The 19078-nt window shown below is 50.7% G+C and overlaps 1 protein-coding gene and 2 non-coding genes across 8 annotated transcripts in view; all 3 read left to right on the top strand.

Annotated features, from left to right (window-relative positions):
- The window catches only part of TEX14 (testis expressed 14, intercellular bridge forming factor), a 2253432-nt gene that overhangs the window by 336206 nt on the left and 1898148 nt on the right, over window positions 1-19078 (top strand). The window lies entirely within an intron of this gene.
- LOC144825748 (small nucleolar RNA U3) lies at window positions 1290-1505 on the top strand. Its single transcript, XR_013609544.1, has one exon. It is a non-coding gene; the product is annotated as a small nucleolar RNA U3 (small nucleolar RNA).
- LOC144825749 (small nucleolar RNA U3) lies at window positions 1873-2088 on the top strand. The gene has a single exon (XR_013609545.1). It is a non-coding gene; the product is annotated as a small nucleolar RNA U3 (small nucleolar RNA).

Consider the following 19078-nt stretch of genomic DNA (forward strand, 5'->3'; position numbering starts at 1 on the left):
GGCGCACCATGGGGCAAAAACGGCACAGATGCGTGACGCATCTGTGCCGTAAAGGTGACGCATTGCTGGAGTTGCGTCGCAAGCGCGACGCAGCTCCAGCAAGGCTTGGGGGTGCCCCATCTCCACAATGCTGCGTCAAGACCTACGCCTGCTTCAAGCAGGCGCAGGCTTTTGACGCAGCATTGGCCTGAAAGTGACTGAGTGAAATCTTATAGATTTCACTCAGCCACTTTTGCGAGGCGCACCTTCCCCCGGAACGCCCACCCTGCGCCGGAACGCCCACAAGCGGCGCAGGGCTTTACAACGTGACGCATCTGCCTAGATGCGTCACGTTGTAAATCGTTCGTAGGGATGCGCCACGTTTACGCCGCCTTGCGTGACGCAACAGCGGCGTAAACGTGGCGCAAGTGCCTCATAAATCTGCCCCCAAATGTTTCCGGAAAGTAGTCTCTTCCCAGTGTAAAAAGTCTTTTGTACAAAAAACATAAACTATATTTTGGATACTTCTGTAGTTCTGAGACGCTAAACATCTAGTGGCTTTAAAAAGCTGCATAAATGCAAGCTGGGTGGTAGGACAAGTTTTTGTTCATGTGAATGCTTTCCTTGATAGCCAGGAATTCAGGGCTCTTCTGAAAGCGATAGGTTCTGTTATCTCCTGCAGGTGCTGCAAGCAGGTTTTCACGAAGTTTGGACCAACGCCGAAGGCCATCCTCTGCTTAGAGTCTTACATGTGAACTGGGAAACAGTTAGTTTGTTTGGGGAAAGTGATCAAAGATGTTGACCTACATTTGATCTGTGGTGCAACTGTTCAAAATGTAAAGGTAGCTTTAATGCTACAACTTTTGTTTCCACGATTGCAACCTTAGCAGGTCGCTTCTCATAGGCTAGAGAACAGTGTCGCTCTTTTGGCTGATTGACAATTCCTAATCTAGGCCAAATATTCGCATTAAAAATCTCTCTATGATCTTGTGGAACCCACGGTTTTTTGAAGAATTTTCCAACTTTCCCTCTGGTACAGCATTAGGTCAGGAAGAGTCAGGTTTAATTTAATTAGTTGCTGATTTAAAATATGCAAATTTCTAAAGTAGTGTGTCACCAGGATCTATTGAGTATGCTGTAATGTAAATAAATGCATATGCGTGTGTATCTGTGGAATGTTATTTGGTGGATTAAAAGATATGTTTATATTTATATGTTTTTATTTCAGTTGATGATGCCGAACCGTGTCTTACTGTAAGGAAGGAGGGTTTCCACCCTTTCTGTCTGTGTGAGCGATGAACAGTTTTATCAAGACTATACTTTCAGGAATCATTGCTATAGTTTTTAATTGAGGAAATGTGTTTGAAAGTGTCTGGTCTTCGCTAACTACGATGAAGGATTAAAGTGTTCTCTTCTGAGCGTGAAGCAAGTGAACAGTGTTGCATTTATGTAACTGCTGTTTGCTATTGATGATCGTTCTTATCCTTTTCAGGAGGGTTGGAGATAGAGTACACAAACTCAGGGGCATATTATCAAGGGGGTTTATCTCCATATTACCTAGCTGTCGCTAACACCAGTTGCGACAGCTAGAAGGAGATAGCGATCATTTTGGGCCCCGCTTTGCATGTCAGTGAAATTTATCACTAATGAAATGCAAAGTGGGCGTGCCAAGATGTTAGCGACTGCAAACAGTCGCTAACATCGCTATCTCCTATTACCAACATTTGGAGATATTCGCGCTAAGCGCGAATATCTCCAAAAACTAACACCTGCCCCTGAGCAGTTCTTAGCCATGTTATCCAAAGGTAGGTGGATAACATGGCTAAGAGCATTAGCTCGGTAATGCATGAATATCGCTGACTTATCAGCGATATTCATGCATTTCGGCCGAGAAAGACTATATTTTCTGGGATCATTTCTATAATTTTTAACTGAGGAAATGTGTTTGAAAGTGTCTGGTCTTTGCTAACCACGATGATGGATTGAAGTGTTCTCTTTTGGGCGTGAAGCAAGTGAACAGTGTTGCATTTATGTAGCTGCTGTTTGCTATTATTGATCATTCTTGTCTCTTTCAGGAGGGTTGGAGATAGAGTACACAAACTGAGTGGTTAGCTTCTGTTTTGGGTGTAAGGAAGTCTGTCTGATCTTAATTTCTTGCTTAGTTTGTTGTTATTTTTATTTTGTGTACTTTGATTTCTTTTTATTTAGCCATTAGGTTTATGAATACTTAGTAGAAGCTGTTGAGCTTTTTTTTGGACTTATGGGGGCAGATTTATGAGGCACTTGCGCCACGTTTACGCCGCTGTTGCGTCACGCAAGGCGGCGTAAACGTGGCGCATCCCTACGAACGATTTACAACGTGACGCATCTAGGCAGATGCGTCACGTTGTAAAGCCCTGCGCCGCTTGTGGGCGTTCCGGCGCAGGGTGGGCGTTCTGGGGCAGCTGCGCCTCGCAAAAGTGGCTGAGTGAAATCTATAAGATTTCACTCAGTCACTTTCAGGCCAATGCTGCGTCAAAAGCCTGCGCCTGCTTGAAGCAGGCGTAGGTCTTGACGCAGCATTGTTAAGATGGGGCACCCCCGAGACTTGCTGGAGCTGCGTCGCGCTTGCGACGCAACTCCAGCAATGCGTCACCTTTACGGCACAGATGCGTCACGCATCTGTGCCGTTTTTGCCCCATGGTGCGCCGCATTATAAATGCGGCGCACCATGGGTGGCGGAGCTGTGGCGCACTGTGGCGCACATTAACTGGCGCATCCCTGGGGATGCGCCAGTTAACATAAATCTGCCCCATGGTTTTTGCAAGAGCTTCTTTTTGAAAAGCACTTCTTACCATCAGTGGGTATTTTGGTATGTTATTTATAAAAAAAGGTTTGTTTTTTCAAACGTGGAGAGTGAAGAGTACTTTTTAACTGGACTGTGCGTAAGAGCTATTTGTAGAGCCTAGACTGCTGCAAGACAACTACTGCTACTCAAAGATGTATCACTCTTTCGAATCGACTTTTGAAAGGAATCTCCTAATGCTAGTTAGGCCTTTTAGACTAAGAGGAAGCGTAACACCCTGGTCACAGGTCATAAAACTTACAAGGCTGTGGTGGATCTTAGACTTCTAAGGATAAAAAACTCCTGCTTTGGTATTTGCTAAAGTTTTGAAAGGAATTTGTGCGGTACAAAGCAGAAGTAAAGGACTGTGGGGCATATTACCAAGCAGGGCGATAGGCAATTAACGCCATTTTAGCGGCCGTTTTCTATCGCTCTATTAGCAAGCGACAGCTTTAGGCGATAGCGAACGGTTTGGGTCCCGCTTTGCAAGTCTGCGATATTTATCTCTAATGACATGCAAAGTGGGGGTACCCAACCTGTTAGAGACTGAAAGCAGTCGCTATCGCCTATTAGCAAGGCAGGCATAGCGATGGAAATATTCCCGCTATTGCCAAAAACTAACACCTGCTCTGACCAGTTCTTAGCCATGTTATCCAATGGGAGGCGGATAACATGGCTAAGAGCATTTTGTCGCTAATGCGTGAATATCGCTGTATTCTCAGCGATATTCACGCTATCGCCGGAAAATGTATCGTTAATAGCACGTTATCTCAGCGTTAATTTCCGGCGATGCTTAGCGATAAAAAAGTCGTTGCTAAGCCTAGTTAGCGATAAATATCGCTAATCGCTGGTAATATGCTCCTGTGTATGTTTACTTATCATTATGAAAGCTTGTGTTCTCAGTACAAAAACTTGCAGCTCCCAACGATCCCCCGTACAACCCTTAGTACATCAAGGGCTTGATGTATTCGAACTTTGGAATTTTGCAAGATCCATTGGGGAGAATGTGGTCTTCAGTGGTCTTCAAAGGCATTGAGGAAAGCTGTCTGGCCCACACACAGCTTGCGCAAAAGGTCCACAGACTCAGCACTGATGCAGCAGGGGGGACAGGGGCAGGGGCAGCGGTGCCAGGGGTGAAGGACACTCTTCCCTTCTTACTGGTGCGAACACGGGCAGCACTAGTGGATGTAGGTGGGAGGGTGGGCACTGTACGCTATGTGGTGGAAGAGGAGGCTGAGTACCTGTTCCCTGGGTCCGCCAACATAGATGCATCACCGCTGGCGTCTGATGACGTTAAGGTCTGCGTCTCTGGCTTTGATTCCTCAAGCAGACTCCGGTCCCCCTCTGAGGCGCTGGTCACATCTGTGTCACTGTGCTCGTCTGCAGCAGTTGTGCTTGATGCCTCACCACTGGTGTCCGTCCCCTGTCCTTCCGTGCTCATGGGAGATGCTGCATGAGAGCAAGAGATATAGGGTCAGTTCATTGGCATCAACAGAACATTCATATGCAAGCAAAGCAACACTAAAGATGATGGCATTTCCCTGTTACACACCACCCTGTGCAAAAACATTGTGCAACCTCAATTTGGCCTTGATTCTTCGCCTGTCAACAAGCTAACAGGGCACAAGTCAGCCTTCTGATGCCCACACAGCACACTAACCTTTTTATGGCTGCGTTCAACCATACACACACATAGCACTGAGCACACCTAGGGCCCTGAAGGGGGCAAAGATGTACCCAACCACATGTTGCCACTGCCATATCTGGGTGGAGCAGAAGTGGACAACACAGATACAGACAACAACATAACAGTCCACTCTTGCCATGAGCTTATGCCAGACACCATGTTGTACTGTGGGGCTCAACTACTGTTGCACATTGGTGTCAGATGTCTAAACATCAACATACTAAGGTCAGGCAATGCACGCATTGATGAAAGCACACTCAGAATTTGCACACTGCCGTGCCCTTACATGGGATTTCCCACACGGACCCAATCCTGACAAGACCTGAAGCCCACGACTATCAATACAATGTCAATGCCCATTACTCAAAGGACATTAGGAAGAGTGGTGTCATGCTCCGCTGCGCCAATCTGACAGTCAGAGGGAGCAGCCCCAGCGTCATCTCCGCCACGTTTTTGCTCAGCCGTCAGATGTCTTCCCACCTCTTGTGACACTGGGTGTGACGTCGGTTGGAGACACCCAGAGCCCGCACCTTGCATGCAGTGGCCCTCCACAGGCCTTTACGCTGGTGTACTTTGAGCTGCAGCCATGGGAGACAAGAGGTGGAAAACATCAGTGACTACGTGCCCAATTCACAGAACCAACTTAAGACAAAATCCTAAATTTACTACCATTTTCGTATTCACAGAAGACACTTACTCATTTTGGTATTCACAGAGGACACTTACTCATTTCGGTATTCACAGAAGTTAGGAGTCCTAACTTTAGGACTCCTAAATGCTTTCTGTGAATACCGAAAGTCTTAAAGTTAGGATTTTTCTCAATTTAGTAGTAGTAAAGTTAGGACTCTGAACTTTAGGACTCCTAAATGCCTTCTGTGAATACCAAAAGTCTTAAAATTTGGATTTTTCTCAATTTAGTAGTAGTAAAGTTAGGACTCCTAACTTTAGGACTCCTAAATAACTTCTGTGAATACCGAAAGTCTTAAAATTAGGATTTTTCTCAGTTTGGTAGTAGTAAAGTTGAGAAAAATCCTGGGCCTCATTTATGAGGCTGTTCGTCACTTTTACGCCGCCGGTGCGTCACTTTTTGTGACGCATCGGCGGCGTAAAACATGCCTCCTGTTGCGCACTATTTACAAAGTGACGCATCTAAGCAGATGCGTCACTTTGTAAACCCCTGCGCTACATTATACCTGCGTCAGGTATAATGTATGCAGAGGGGGCGTTACCCCGCAAAAAGCCTCGTAATAGTGACGCAGTGAAATCTATGAGATTTCACTGCGTCACTTTTAGGACGCTGTGGCGTTCCCCATGTGAAAGGACGCATTGCTGGAGTTGCGTCACTTTTGTGACACACTCCAGCAATGCGTCGCTTTTGCTCTTACAGATACGTCAGAAATACTGACGTATCTGTAAGTCCTTGCACAATGATGCGTCATATTGTAAATATGACGCATCATTGGGGACGCAAGGAGGGCGCAATGAAAAGTGACGCATCGCTGTTTTCTCGCAGCGATGCGTCACTTTTCATAAATGAGGCCCCCTAATTTTAAGACTTTTGGTATTCACAGAAGGCATTAAGGAGTCCTAAAGTTAGGAGTCCTAACTTTACTACTACTAAATTGAGAAAAAGCCTAATTGTAAGACTTTCGGTATTCACAGAAGGCATTAAGGAGTCCAAAAGTTAAGAGTCCTAACTTTACTACTACTAAAATGAGAAAAAGCCTAATTTTAAGACTTTCAGAGGGCAGATTTATGAAGGCCTTGCTCCACCGGTGCGGCATTTTTAACATGGGAAAAAGTGACGCACCGGCGGCGCAAGGCCTTCATAAATCTGCCCCTCAGTATTCACAGAAGGCATTTAGGAGTCCTAAAGTTAGGACTCCTAACTTCTGTGAATACCAAAATGAGTAATTGCCTTCTGTGAATACCAACATGATAGTAAATTTAGGATTTTGTCTTAAGTTAGTTCTGTGAATCAGGCCCACAGTACCTGCCCATCTCATACACATCCAGGATGCCAGCACAGAAAGCCATGTGTAGTCTGCCCACATCTACTGTCCATTTTTAGGCAGAGCAAGACATACATTACATAGCAACATGTGTTTGGGGCTAGATTCACTGGGGCATATTTACAATGTCTGGCGCATCTCTGCAAATCAGCAGGGATGCCCCAGAACAGATACGACATGCATTTCCCCCCTTGCGCCACCACTTATGCGTCGCATTTATAATGCGGCGCACCATGGCGCAAGGAGGGGCAGATGCGTAACGCATCTTGGGGAGTAAGTTCCGCACATTGAAGGAGTTGCGTCGTAAGCGTGATGCAATTCCAGCAATGCACAGGGGCCGCCCATACTTAACGTGGTCCGTCACTCCTTACACCTGCTTCAAGCAGGCGTAAGGGTTTGACGCAGCAGCATCGTAAAACTGACTCAGTGGAATCTTGTAGATTTCACTGTGTCAGTTTTACGGGGCTTTCCTGCGACGGAACTCCCACCCTGTGACGGAACGCCCACATGAAACCTGATGCAGGTTTCATGTGGCGCAGTGCTTTATAACGTGACGCATCTGCCTAGATGCGTCACGTTGTAAATAAGTCGCAACTTGGCGCATGATTTCCGCAAAAGTAACATAACGGCGGTGCAAATGTGTCGCAAGGGGCTTATTAATCTGCCCCACTGTGTCCAACATTGCGCAGCCCTCAATGTCCTTGCCCTGTGAATGACTCACTGTGTCATTGATGTCACATTGAGGGACATGATCTCACAAACCCAAACCCTTCTCACAGGGCCTGTCGTGTGCAATCTACAGTGCTGAGATGGCTCATTGATGGAGAGTAATGACAAAAGACACATGTGACACTCTGTACGTTCAATCAATCAATCAATCAACCAATCAGGAAATTTGTATAGCACGCTACTCACCCGGAGGGTCTCAAGGCGCTTGGGGGAGAGGGGTCCGCTATTGCTCGAACAGCCAGGTCTTGAGTTGCTTCCTGAAGGAGAGGTGGTCCTGGGTGAGACGGAGGTGGATGGGGAGGGAGTTCCAGGTCTTGGCTGCCAGGTAGGAGAAGGATCTTCCTCCCATGGTGGCTCTTCGAATGCGTGGAACGACGGCGAGGGCGTGGCTGGTCGATCGTAGCTGGCGGGTGGGAGTGTAGAAGGTCAGGCGTTTGTTGAGGTACCTGGGGCCTGAGTCGTGGAGAGCCTTGTGTGCGTGGGTGAGAAGACGGAACGTGATTCTCTTGCTGACGGGGAGCCAGTTCAGGTCTCTCAGGTGTCCAGAGATGTGGCTGTGTCGGGGGATGTCCAGGATGAGTCGTGGGGAGGCGTTCTGGATGCGTTGGAGTCTTTTCTGCAGTTTGGCTGTGGTTCCGGTGTAGAGCGTGTTTCCGTAGTCCAGTCGGCTGCAGACGAGTGCCTGGGTGACCGTCTTCCTGGTTTCGGTGGGGATCCATCGGAAGATCTTTCGGAGCATGCGTAGGATGTTGAAACACGATGATGAGACGGCGTTGACCTGTCTGGTCATCGAGAGGGAGGAGTCCAGGATGAAGCCCAGGTTGCGTGCGTGGTCCGTTGGTTTGGGTGCGCTGCCCAGGGCAGGAGGCCACCAGGAGTCGTCCCAGGCAGAGGGTGATGATCCAACGATGAGGACTTCCGTCTTGTCTGAGTTCAGTTTCAGGCGGCTGTTCCTCATCCACTCGGCTACGTTTTTCATCCCTTCGTGTAGGTTGGTTCTGGCGGTGGCGGGGTTGTTTGTGAGGGAGAGGATCAGCTGGGTGTAGTCGGCGTAGGAGATGATGTTGAGGTTGTGTTGGCGTGCAATGGCTGCGAGGGGGCTCATGTAGACGTTGAAGAGGGTGGGGCTGAGTGATGATCCTTGTGGTACGCTGCAGATGACTTCGGTGGCCTCGGATCTGAACGGGGGGAGGCGGACTCTCTGGGTTCTTCCGGCGAGGAACGAGATGATCCACTCCAGTGCCTTCTCTTGGATTCAGATGTTGCTGAGGCGTTGTACTAGGGTGCGGTGGCAGACAGTATCGAACGCTGCGGAGAGGTCCATGAGGATGAGGGCCGCTGTTTTCCCGTTGTCGAGCAGGGTTTGGATGTCGTCAGTGGCTGCGATGAGGGCGGTCTCGGTGCTGTGGTTGGCTCGGAAGCCGGACTATGAGTGGTCGAGGGATCCGTTCGTCTCGAGGAAGGCGGCAAGCTGTTTGTTGACGGTCTTCTCGATGACTTTGCCAGGAAACGGGAGGAGCGAGATGGGGCGGTAGTTCTTGAGGTCGGTGGGGTCTGCTGATGGTTTCTTCAGAAGGGCACTGAGTTCGGCATGCTTCGAGCTCTACGGGAAGGTGGCGGTGTTGAAGGAACAGTTGATGATGTCCCGGAGTTGGGGTGCGATGACGGAGTCGGCCTTGTTGAAGACTTGGTGGGGGCATGGGTCGGTTGGTGATCCGGAGTGAATGGTGTTCATCGTGCGGATGGTGTCTTCGGTGCTGACCGGGGTCCAGGTGCTGAGGGTGGTGGTGGGGGCGTTGGTTCCGTGGTTGGGTGCGTGGTCTGTTGGCCGAAGCTGTTGTGTATGTCAGCGATCTTGCTGTGGAAGAACGAGGCGAGTAAGTCGCAGAGGTCTTGTGAGGGAGTGATGTCGTTGTTTCCGGCGCTGGGGTTGGAGAGCTCTTTGACGATGTTGAAGAGGTTCTTGCTGTCTTGCTGTTGTGTGCGTTGTTGTCTAGGCGATCCTTGAATGCTGACTTCTTGGTGGTGTGGATCAGCTGGTGGTGTTTGCGGGTGGCGTGCTTGAGGGCTGTCATGTTGTCTGTAGTCGGGTTTTTTCGCCAGGCTTTCTCGAGGGTGCGGCAGTTCTTCTTAGAGTTCTTGAGGTCGTCGTTGAACCAGGGGGCTATCTTGCTTCTGGGCCTGCTGGGATGGTTTTTCAGGGGTGCGAGGTCGTCAGCGCAGTTGGTGATCCAATGTGTGAGGTTGTTGGCTGCTTGGTTGGGGTCTGTTGATCTGGCGGGAGGGTTCTGGCTCAGTGATGTGATGAGCTGGTCGGTGGTGATCTTGTTCCAGCTCCTGCGGGGGGCCTGTTGCGGGTGGTGGTGAGTCGTGGTCCTTCTGAAGCTGAAGTGGACGCAGCTGTGGTCTGTCCAGTGGAGTCCGGTGGAGTGCCTGAAGGAGATGTAATTGCTGGAGGAGAAGATTGGGTCGAGCGTGTGTCCGGCGTAGTGGGTGGGGGTGTTCACCAGTTGCTTGAGTCCGAGGTTGGCGAGATTGTCCAGCAGGGTGGTGGTGTTGTTGTCGTTGTTGTTCTCCAGGTGGAAGTTGAGGTCCCCTAGGAGGATGTAGTCGGAGGAGGCGAGGGCGTGCGGGCTGATGAAGTCTGCGATGTCTTCGCTGAATTGTGTGCGAGGTCCTGGGGGTCTGTAGATTAGGGTGCCTCTGAGTTTGGTCTTGGGGTCGGTGTGTATCTGGAAGTGAAGATGTTCGGCGGCTGCGAGGGTGTCGTCGGCGTTGGTCGTGATGCGGATGGTGTTCTTGTGGACGATGGCGATGCCTCCTCCTGTCTGGTTGACGCGGTCCCTCCGGGTGATCTTGTATCCGTCCGGGATGGCGATGGCGATGTCGGGCGCTGAGGAGGCGTTCATCCAGGTTTCCGTGAGGAAGGCGACGTCTGGAGATGAGGTGTCGAGCAGGTTCCATAGTTCCACGGCGTGTCTGTGGACGGAACAGGTGTTGAGCAGGATGCACTTCAGGTGGTTGCTGTTGGTGCTCGGAGAACTTGCAGGAGTTGCAGGTGAAGGGTCCGTGGGTACGTCCTGGGGTGGCTCGGTGGCAGCCGGGGATCCGGCCGGTGTTGAGTGTGTTGAGGGTGGCGGCGTCGTACGTCCGGTGAGAGGGATGGCATCTGCGGGGGCCAGGGGGTCTGGCGCTGGGCGCGGGCCAGGCGAGGACGGGCTTGCCTTTGGCGCGCCTTTGGCGCATCCGCTGCGCGTGAACGCTGCACGTACGCGCGGACTCTGCTATGAATGGAGAGTGGAGGGGGCGGAGCGAGGGAGGAGCAGCTGAGAGGCGGGAGCAGGGTGGCGAGTCGGGAGGGCAGCAGAGCGGTGATGCAGGAGGGAACGGGGTGGGGCCGCAGGGGAGCAGCGGCAGGGAGCGGGGTGAAGGGGCACAACCGTGGGTAGAGAACACAACAAAATACAATGGCACAACAGGGGCAGATACAAATATGGTCAGAAATACAAAATTTACATATACGTTCAGTAATGTGTCCTTGTCATTTTGGGTGTTGACAGTGCAGGCCAGGTGGGCTCACACTGAGATGGACAACAGGACCCACACAGCCATTCTTGCAAGCAATCACTGTCCTGACTCCTGCATTATCAACTTGCTGCGTCACTGTATGGGTGACAAGACAATACATGTTCCTCCAATCTTGATGTGCATGCATGGAAACATGTGAAATAAGGTAGACTCTCCTTAAACCTGGAAACAGCATGTTAGGCAGTGCATGACACAACCCTACACTTTCAGACTGCATCTATTCAACCACAAGTGTGCCCCCCCGCTGCTCTGTCACTCACACTGTTGATTACTTACCATAAAATTTGGGGCACCATATAGCCTTGGATACTGTGTGAACACCTCGTCCACCAGGACCTCCAGCTCCTCGCTGGTGAAGGGACTGGACTGGATCGTCTCAGTCCTCGACAGGTGACAGCAGCAGCGGCAGTGGGTGGTGAGGGGTCACTGGAGGCAGCAGCAGGTGAGGGGTCTCTGGCAGCAGTCCCTGTAGGCAGCAGCAGGTGAGGGGTCTCAGACAGCAGTCCCTGTAGGGGTCTCAGGCAGCAGTTCCTGGAGGCAGCAGCAGGGTAGGGGTGTGATGGCAGCAGTCCCTGGAGGAGTCTCAGGCAGCAGTCCCTGGGGCCAGCAGCAGGTGAAGGGTTTCAGGCAACAGCCCCTAGTGGTCTCAGGCAGCAGCAGGTGAGGGGTGTCAGGCAACAGTCCCTGGAGGGGTTTCAGGCAGCACTTCCTGGAGCCAGCAGCAGGTGAGGGGTCTCATGCTGCAGTCCCTGTAGGTGTCTCAGGCAGCAGTCCCTGGAGGCAGCAGCAGGTGAAGTGTGTCAGGCAGCAATCCCTGGAGGGGTCTCAGGCAGTAGTCCGTGGAGCAAGCAGCATGTGAGAGGTCTCAGGCAGCAGTCCTTGGAGGCAGCAGCAGGTGAGGTGTTTCAAGCAGCAGGTACTGTGAGCTGTGGAAATGTGGGGCTCTTTCCCACTCATATATAGCCCCCTGGGGTCGTTTCAGTTTTTCTTTTTGTGTTCAAAAAATGTTATTAGGTTTTAAGATAACAAGACAAACAAAAAATGATTAGTTTTTTCTTTTATTTCAAATCATTTTTATTGAGATAAGAGAAATAAAATGAAATAAAACATGACAACGTTGTTTCCCAAGAATACGAATATATCTCTCAGAGTCGTGGAAACAATAGATAAGTATTTCACTCAGTCAATCGTGCATGCTTTGTTTCATCAGAGGTGCAGAGAAATGGAGAGACGGGCGTTTTCAATAAAAGGATTTAATGAACAGTCTTCTTTCTCATGCAAGTAAAGTGAACTGCTACAATCGTAATACAGGCTGCAAAGTATAATGCGTACAGCGAGAAGAGTATTATAAAATAATACTGTAAAAGCATTGTATGGTTTCTAAACAATAGATAAATACATACATAAATAACGAAGGCTAAAAGTACTCAACTGGTGCTCCTATAATACGCCTACCGCAATGTACCTAACCTAAGTCTAGTACGAGGGAAGAAGTAAGTGTGGTGTAGCATAGGTTTAGTTTATTTTCCAAGAATCTATCCAAGATTTCTCTTTAGGGTCTAATCAGCTCCATACCTTGGTTTTAGAATGAAGGAGGTCTGGTATCTTTGTCTCGGGACTCGATTTCCCAACACCCCGCGAGGGGAGCTTGGAGACACTGGTGCTGGATTCTCGCCGAGAGAAATGCAGCCTCACTTCAGTGCGTCAGCTGGAGGGTCGGCTTCCTTCGGCACTTGCTGTAGCGAGCTGCGTCAGGCAAGTAGATAGTCGAGCTGCTCCGAACCACTGTGTGTTTGCTAGAGCAAGTGAAGGCATATTTATACCATGAAGGTGCCTAGTTTGACGTAAAGTCGGGCATATTAATGTCAGTAAAGAACCCCAAGGGAATGGTAGTTCTTTGAAAACGCCATGAGTTCTTGGACAAATCAATATTCAAGCAAGGGACTGTCCCTGACTGCTTAAGCCGGTTTTGCAAGAAATCGTTGTAGCTTTTTGATACAGGTGGAAGTAGCCATGCCTGTATTTGGGCGGCATGAGCTATGTCTAAATATGGGTATGGTTTCTATGCCTATATTAAGGCAATGTGAATTGTACCTATATAAGGGCATGAATCGGGAAATTTCGCTCGGATCCTAAAACGCCATACAACATGGGTGGACTTAGCCATGTAATCCACATCCCATTGGATTACATGGCTAAATCAGATTAAAAGCAGGCGTACAGAAGCCTGCGAGAAGCGCGGTGAGCGCTTCTTTTATTATCGCTAAGCAGGTTAGAGATTGCCTTGTTAATTGGAGAAATGTCGTTTAGCGACATTCTTCATGTAAGTTTGGCAAGGTACGTCCACTTTACATCTCCTTAGAGATGCAAAGCTGGGCGTTAGGAGTAAGGGCGCTAAGGCAAGGATTCACGCGATAGCGTGACCTTTTCTGATAAGGCGATAAAATTATAGCCACTTTTCGGCCAAAAACGGACTAAAAAGCGGCAATAATTTTATTGCGTCTCCTTGATGATATACCCCTAAATTTTTAAAACACTCCGCACCCTTATCCCCTATAAATCCAACATCTCGTTCCTAAAACAATATTGTAATTTAAAATGTCTAAATTTTACATTTAAAAAAAATGAAATTTCAATAGTTTTAAAACACTCCTCACCCTTTTCCCCTAAAAACTCAACATCCCGCTCCTAAAACACATGTATAAAAATTATTTTCTAAATTTAAAATTTCAAGTCAAAATTTCTTAAAACACTCCCCACCCTTATCCCCTATAAACCCAACATCCCGCTCCTAAAAATTAAAATTCAAATGATATTTTTAATAAAGTGAATAAACTAATATAATACTAAAAACAGACATAAAACATGAGAAAAACATATTATAACGATATTTTCACTTCACGATATTTTAACATTCAATATTTCTAACTTCGATATTATTAACAACACTAATAATTGATATTTTTAATATTGATATATATAACATCGTTCTGTAGTAGGGGATCTCTGTGTATAGTCATAATCTAGTGAATAGTCCCGCCCATGTGCGTGGACCCCGGCAATCAAAAATAATCTCTTAAGTTGTCAAAAAATTGCAGAACTGCAAAGACACTTAAGAGAAAATTTAAAGACAAATAATGCAGCCTATATCCACAGGCTACACTGTCCAGTACTTCAACTAGAAATTCCACCAAAAATCCACAAACAGCAAAGCCTGTCCAGATTTCCCATGCTTTTACTGCAAAAAAAACCCTCAGAAATGATAGAGAGGATGGCCTGGACAGACAAGCCCCACAGGCTGCCATTATGTGGTTTAAACAGTATACTGTGCCTTTAAGGAAACCTTCTAGAACCTTCTCCCAGTATCCCAGAATGCATAGCAGGTCCCACTGACTTCAGTTCTTTTTTCCGGCTCCTGCTTACAGGACCCTGGCATTGAGCTCTCCCTTGTTTCAAGGGTTTATTGCATGTTTTGGCACTTTTGTATTCTAAAAGTGTTGCAGTTTACTCTCTTGGTTTTCTCTTCTCTTCTGCGTGCTGCTTCAGGTGTTTTAGGGCTCTAAAATGCCTGGACTCTTTGTGAAGTGTCCAGCATGTGAGAGGAAGAAGGCCAGAGGTGATCCACATGAGATCTGCATCGTCTGCCTCCCTGAAGATCATGTCCCTGAGGAGTGTGTCATCTGCCAGCAGTTTACAACTCGCACTCTGAAGGAAAGGGCGAAGATCAGGCTGTCTGGCCTTGAGGAGAGGTGCCTGCAGCCTGCAGGTGGGTCTGGGCAGTCAGGGAGGGTTCCCTCTGCCTCTGCTGAGGCCTCTGGGGGGCTCCCCAGAGGCAGGAAGCCCAGCAAGCGATCCAGGTCTCCGTCGACGTCGATTGCGTCGACGACGACGACGTCGAGAGGGATGACGGCGGTGTGCTCCCCTTCTCCCCGGGGCTCCGGGTCGAGACATCGGGACGACTCGACGTCGAAGTCACCGCGGACGAAGCCGCCGTCGACGTCGTCTTCGTCGTCGACGTCGAGGGCTTCATACCGAACGTCATGGACGGAGCAGGCGTCGGCGCTCGCCGTCGAGGCGACACCGCCGGTCGACGTCGAGGGGATCCTCGACGTCGAGAGCATCTAGACGACGGCGGCGACGCTCGTCGTCGAGGGAGGACCGTTCGACGTCGCGGAGGCATGCGACGTCGCGGAGGAAGAGGTCGGCGTCGAGGGGTCGGCGTTCGACGTCGAGGGATCGGCGTTCGACGCCGAGGAAGAAGAGGTCGACGTCGCGGAGGCGGCGTTCGACGCCGGAGTCAAGGAAACGTCCTTCGACGCCGGAAAAGCGACGCTCGACGTCGAGCAGACGGAGGTCGACGTCTGGGAGTCGGTCAGGATCTCCAAAGCGTCGCAAGAGGGATTCTAGTCCCAGGAGTCACACTGCTTCCAGTGGGGGACGCAAGAGGAAGCGGTCTCCGGCTGAAGGGGCGGGCTCTCAGCCCTCTTCGCCTAAAGGATCACAGGGCACGGTGTACTCTGCGGTGTACACTCCTTCTCGGCCTCGGTCGACGCATACACCTGTTCCTAAGGCGGTCACTCCTCCTCATCTGCCTGAAGAGGATCCTCCGACACTGCCTCCACTTCCAGCGGACGACCCGCCGCCACCGGTCCCTCCGCGTGGGCCGGCACCGCAGCCGAAGGTTCCTCCGCCGAGGTCCACTTCGCTGCCGTTTTTGCCTGTACCTCATAAGGGGACCCCTAAACCTGCACCCAAGGAGGCTCCGAGGGGGACCCCACCACGGAAACCGGTGGGGAGGCCACGGACTGGCAGGTCTCGCTCTCGCTCTCGCTCTGGGAGGCGGGACAGGTCGCGACACAGATCATCCACGCGGTCGAGACGCCGCCATAGGAGGCGCGAGTCTCGCTCCCGCACGGGATCCTCTGGTTCCAGGGAGCGTTCTCCTACCCTGTCAGGATCACCGGATACGAGGGTGTCCCCAATTGATGACCTGGTGGCGTTCCAGGATGTCCTCTTGAGGGGCGCTGCGAAGCTGGGCATACCCCTGACGGTGCCCACGCCGAAGACGTCAGTGATCTTTGAGACATTGCACCAAAAACACTCGTCTCGCCCTCTCCTGCCTCTGGTACCGGGCCTGGAGGAACCAGCTATGGATCTTTTCCTCACCCCAGCGGTGGCAAAGGCGGCGCCATCTAGGTTGCTGAGGAAGTACCGGGCCCCGGATTCGGATCCGGCTTTTCTGAGAGCGGAACCCCCTCCGGACTCCGTCATTGTGACGGCGGCACGCAAACAACATGCCTCCGCTCCGTCATCCACGGTCCCCCCGGATAAGGAGTCCAGGTGGATGGATTCGGCAGGGAGAAAGGTCTGTGGAACAGCCGCCACCTCCATGAAGGCTGCGAGTGCCACGGCGCTGTTGGGTCGGTACGCCCGCGCCCTCTGGGACTCCCTTGAGCGTTTTGCGGAGCACTTGCCTCGTGAACAGCGTGAGGATTTTCAGGAAGTGCTGAGTGAAGGGATGCTGGTGGCCAACCAGATCATCAGTGCGGCAGCGGACTCTTCCCTGTTGGCTGCTCATGGGTTTTGCCATGGGGTCAACCAGAGGCGTCACGCCTGGCTCCGTCTTACGTCCCTGAAATCGGACGCACAGCAGAGGGTGGCCAACCTGCCGTTCTCCGGCAAGTCTCTTTTTGGGCAGCATGCGGACGACGAGATGGCCCGTATGAAAGCGGAGGCCGAGACGCTCACGGCGGTGGGCCTCGAGAAGCCTAAGGAGACGAAGAAGCCGTACCGCCCTTTCCAACGGCGGTCCGGTGGACAAGGCCGTGGACGTGGCCAGGCTTCGGGACATTCGCAACAGCAGTTCCGTAAGCCGTTCCAGAAGCGCCAGAGGGGCAGGGGAGGCCAGCAGTCGGCTCCGGCTCCCAAGGGCCAGGCTGGGTCTAGGCCCTAGGAACTTACTTCCCCCGGATCCGTTACCCACTCCGGTAGGAGGAAGCATCCAATTTTTTCTGGCAGAGTGGAGAAAAATTACTCAGGACAAGTGGGTGCTGAATATTGTTTGCAATGGATACAGTCTTCGGTTCACCAGCCCGCCTCCATCGATTCCTCCGGTCAGCTCGCGGTTTCAGCTGCTAGAGCTCCAGGTGGAGGCCGATACCCTGTTAAGGAAAAGGGCGATAGAAGACGTGCCTCTGTCCCAGAGAGGAAGAGGCCTGTACTCCCGGTTCTTCCTGGTTCGCAAGAAGGACAAGAACGAGTTCAGGCCCATTCTGGACTTGCGACAGGCAAACAAGTGGATTCGCAGGGAGAAGTTTCGCATGCTGTCGTTGCATCAGATTTATCCTCAGTTGCAACAGGGGGATTGGCTCTGTGCCATAGACCTACAGGATGCATACTTCCATGTGCCCATTGCACGCAAACACAGGAAGTTCCTGCGGTTCCAAGTCGGCACCAATCACTATCAATACACAGTACTCCCATTCGGACTGAATCTGCGCCGAGAACGTTCTCGAAGTGCATGGCGGTGGTGGCAGCGCACCTGCGGAAGAACAAGGTGTTTGTCTACCCGTACCTGGACGATTGGTTGATCCTCCTTCTCGGAAGCGCGAGCACACTTCCAGAAGACGTGCGTTCTCTTGGACAAGCTGGGGTTGCACATCAACATGGCCAAGTCGGTCCCGACTCCGGTCCAATGCATACAGTACTTGGGAGCCTCCATCGATACGCTGTCAGCAAGCGTGTCTCCTTCGGAAGAGCGACGATTATCTCTCCTTCGGAAGGCTCAGGCTCTTATGTCGACTCCATCTACAACAGTGAGGACGGTGTCTTCTCTACTGGGTTCGATGGCCTCTTGTATCTTCCTGACGCCGCACGCACGACTGCACATGAGACCGCTGCAGGAGTGCTTGGAGGACCAGTGGGATCAGAGGAAAGGATCCTGGGACGACAGGATACGACTGTCTCTGCATGCTCTTCAGTCTCTGAAGTGGTGGTGTTCGGCGGAGAATCTCCTCAGAGGGGTTCCTTTTCACAAGGACATTCCCACGCAGACTGTCGTGACGGATGCTTCTCTCCTGGGATGGGGAGCGCACTCCGGGACTCTGCAGATTCAGGGAGCGTCCATTTCTAGGTGGATTGTGTCCTGCATTCAATTGTGTTACCAAAAAGCTAATAAGACCTTAGGAGGTAAGCCTAAGGCTCATTCCACCAGGGGCAAAGCTGCCACGACAGCCTTGCTCCGTAATGTGCCGATTGCAGAAATCTGCAAGGCCGCCACTTGGAAGTCAGTTCATACCTTTGCTAAGCATTACTGCCTGGACTCTGATGCCAGGGCAGACGCTCAGGTTGGGCAGGCTTCGCTGCGGAATTTGTTCGCACAGTAGTGGCGTTATGTTTTTTCTCCACCGCCGCTTTGGTGTGGGGATGGGCTTGCCATTCTATTCACTAGATTATGACTATACACAGAGATCCCCTACTATCAGAAGGAGTAGTTTCTGTTCTGTAACTCCAGTTCTGTAGTAGGGGTATCTCTGTTATAGTCATAAGCGCCCGCCCTCCTCCCCGGTGGAGAATTGTTCATGTAAGTAATGCTACAGGTCTGGCGTTTTTACGCCTTCAAAAAGAACTGAAGTCAGTGGGACCTGCTATGCATTCTGGGATACTGGGAGAAGGTTCTAGAAGGTTTCCTTAAAGGCACAGTATCCTGTTTAAACCACATAATGGCAGCCTATGGGGCTTGTCTGTCCAGGCCTTCCTCTCTATCATTTCTGAGGGGGTTTTTTGCAGTAAAAGCATGGGAAATCTGGACAGGCTTTGCTGTTTGTGGATTTTTGGTGGAATTTCTAGTTGAAGTACTGGACATTGTAGCCTGTGGATATAGGCTGCATTATTTGTCTTTAAATTTTCTCTTAAGTGTCTTTGCAGTTCTGCAATTTTTTGACAACTTAAGAGATTATTTTTGATTGCCGGGGTCCACGCACATGGGCGGGACTATTCACTAGATTATGACTATAACAATAATGTGAGGGCCAGACTGCAGTATGCAGACCACACACATATCCTTGTTGACATACACCGCTGGGGTTTAGAGTGTAGTGGACAGTGGACGCAACCATGTCACCCCAGCCAGTGGCGAAGCTCACGGAAATGTATCTTGTTACGTCCCCCCGTAAGCGTGAGCGGAGTAGGCAGGCCCAGCGTACGCCAGGCCAGCGTAGATGTGTGAATAAAAAGCACATAACTCTGGGGGTGGTTCTC

This window comes from Lissotriton helveticus, chromosome 3_1, assembly GCF_964261635.1.
Source record: "Lissotriton helveticus chromosome 3_1, aLisHel1.1, whole genome shotgun sequence".
Taxonomy (NCBI): Eukaryota; Metazoa; Chordata; class Amphibia; order Caudata; family Salamandridae; genus Lissotriton; species Lissotriton helveticus.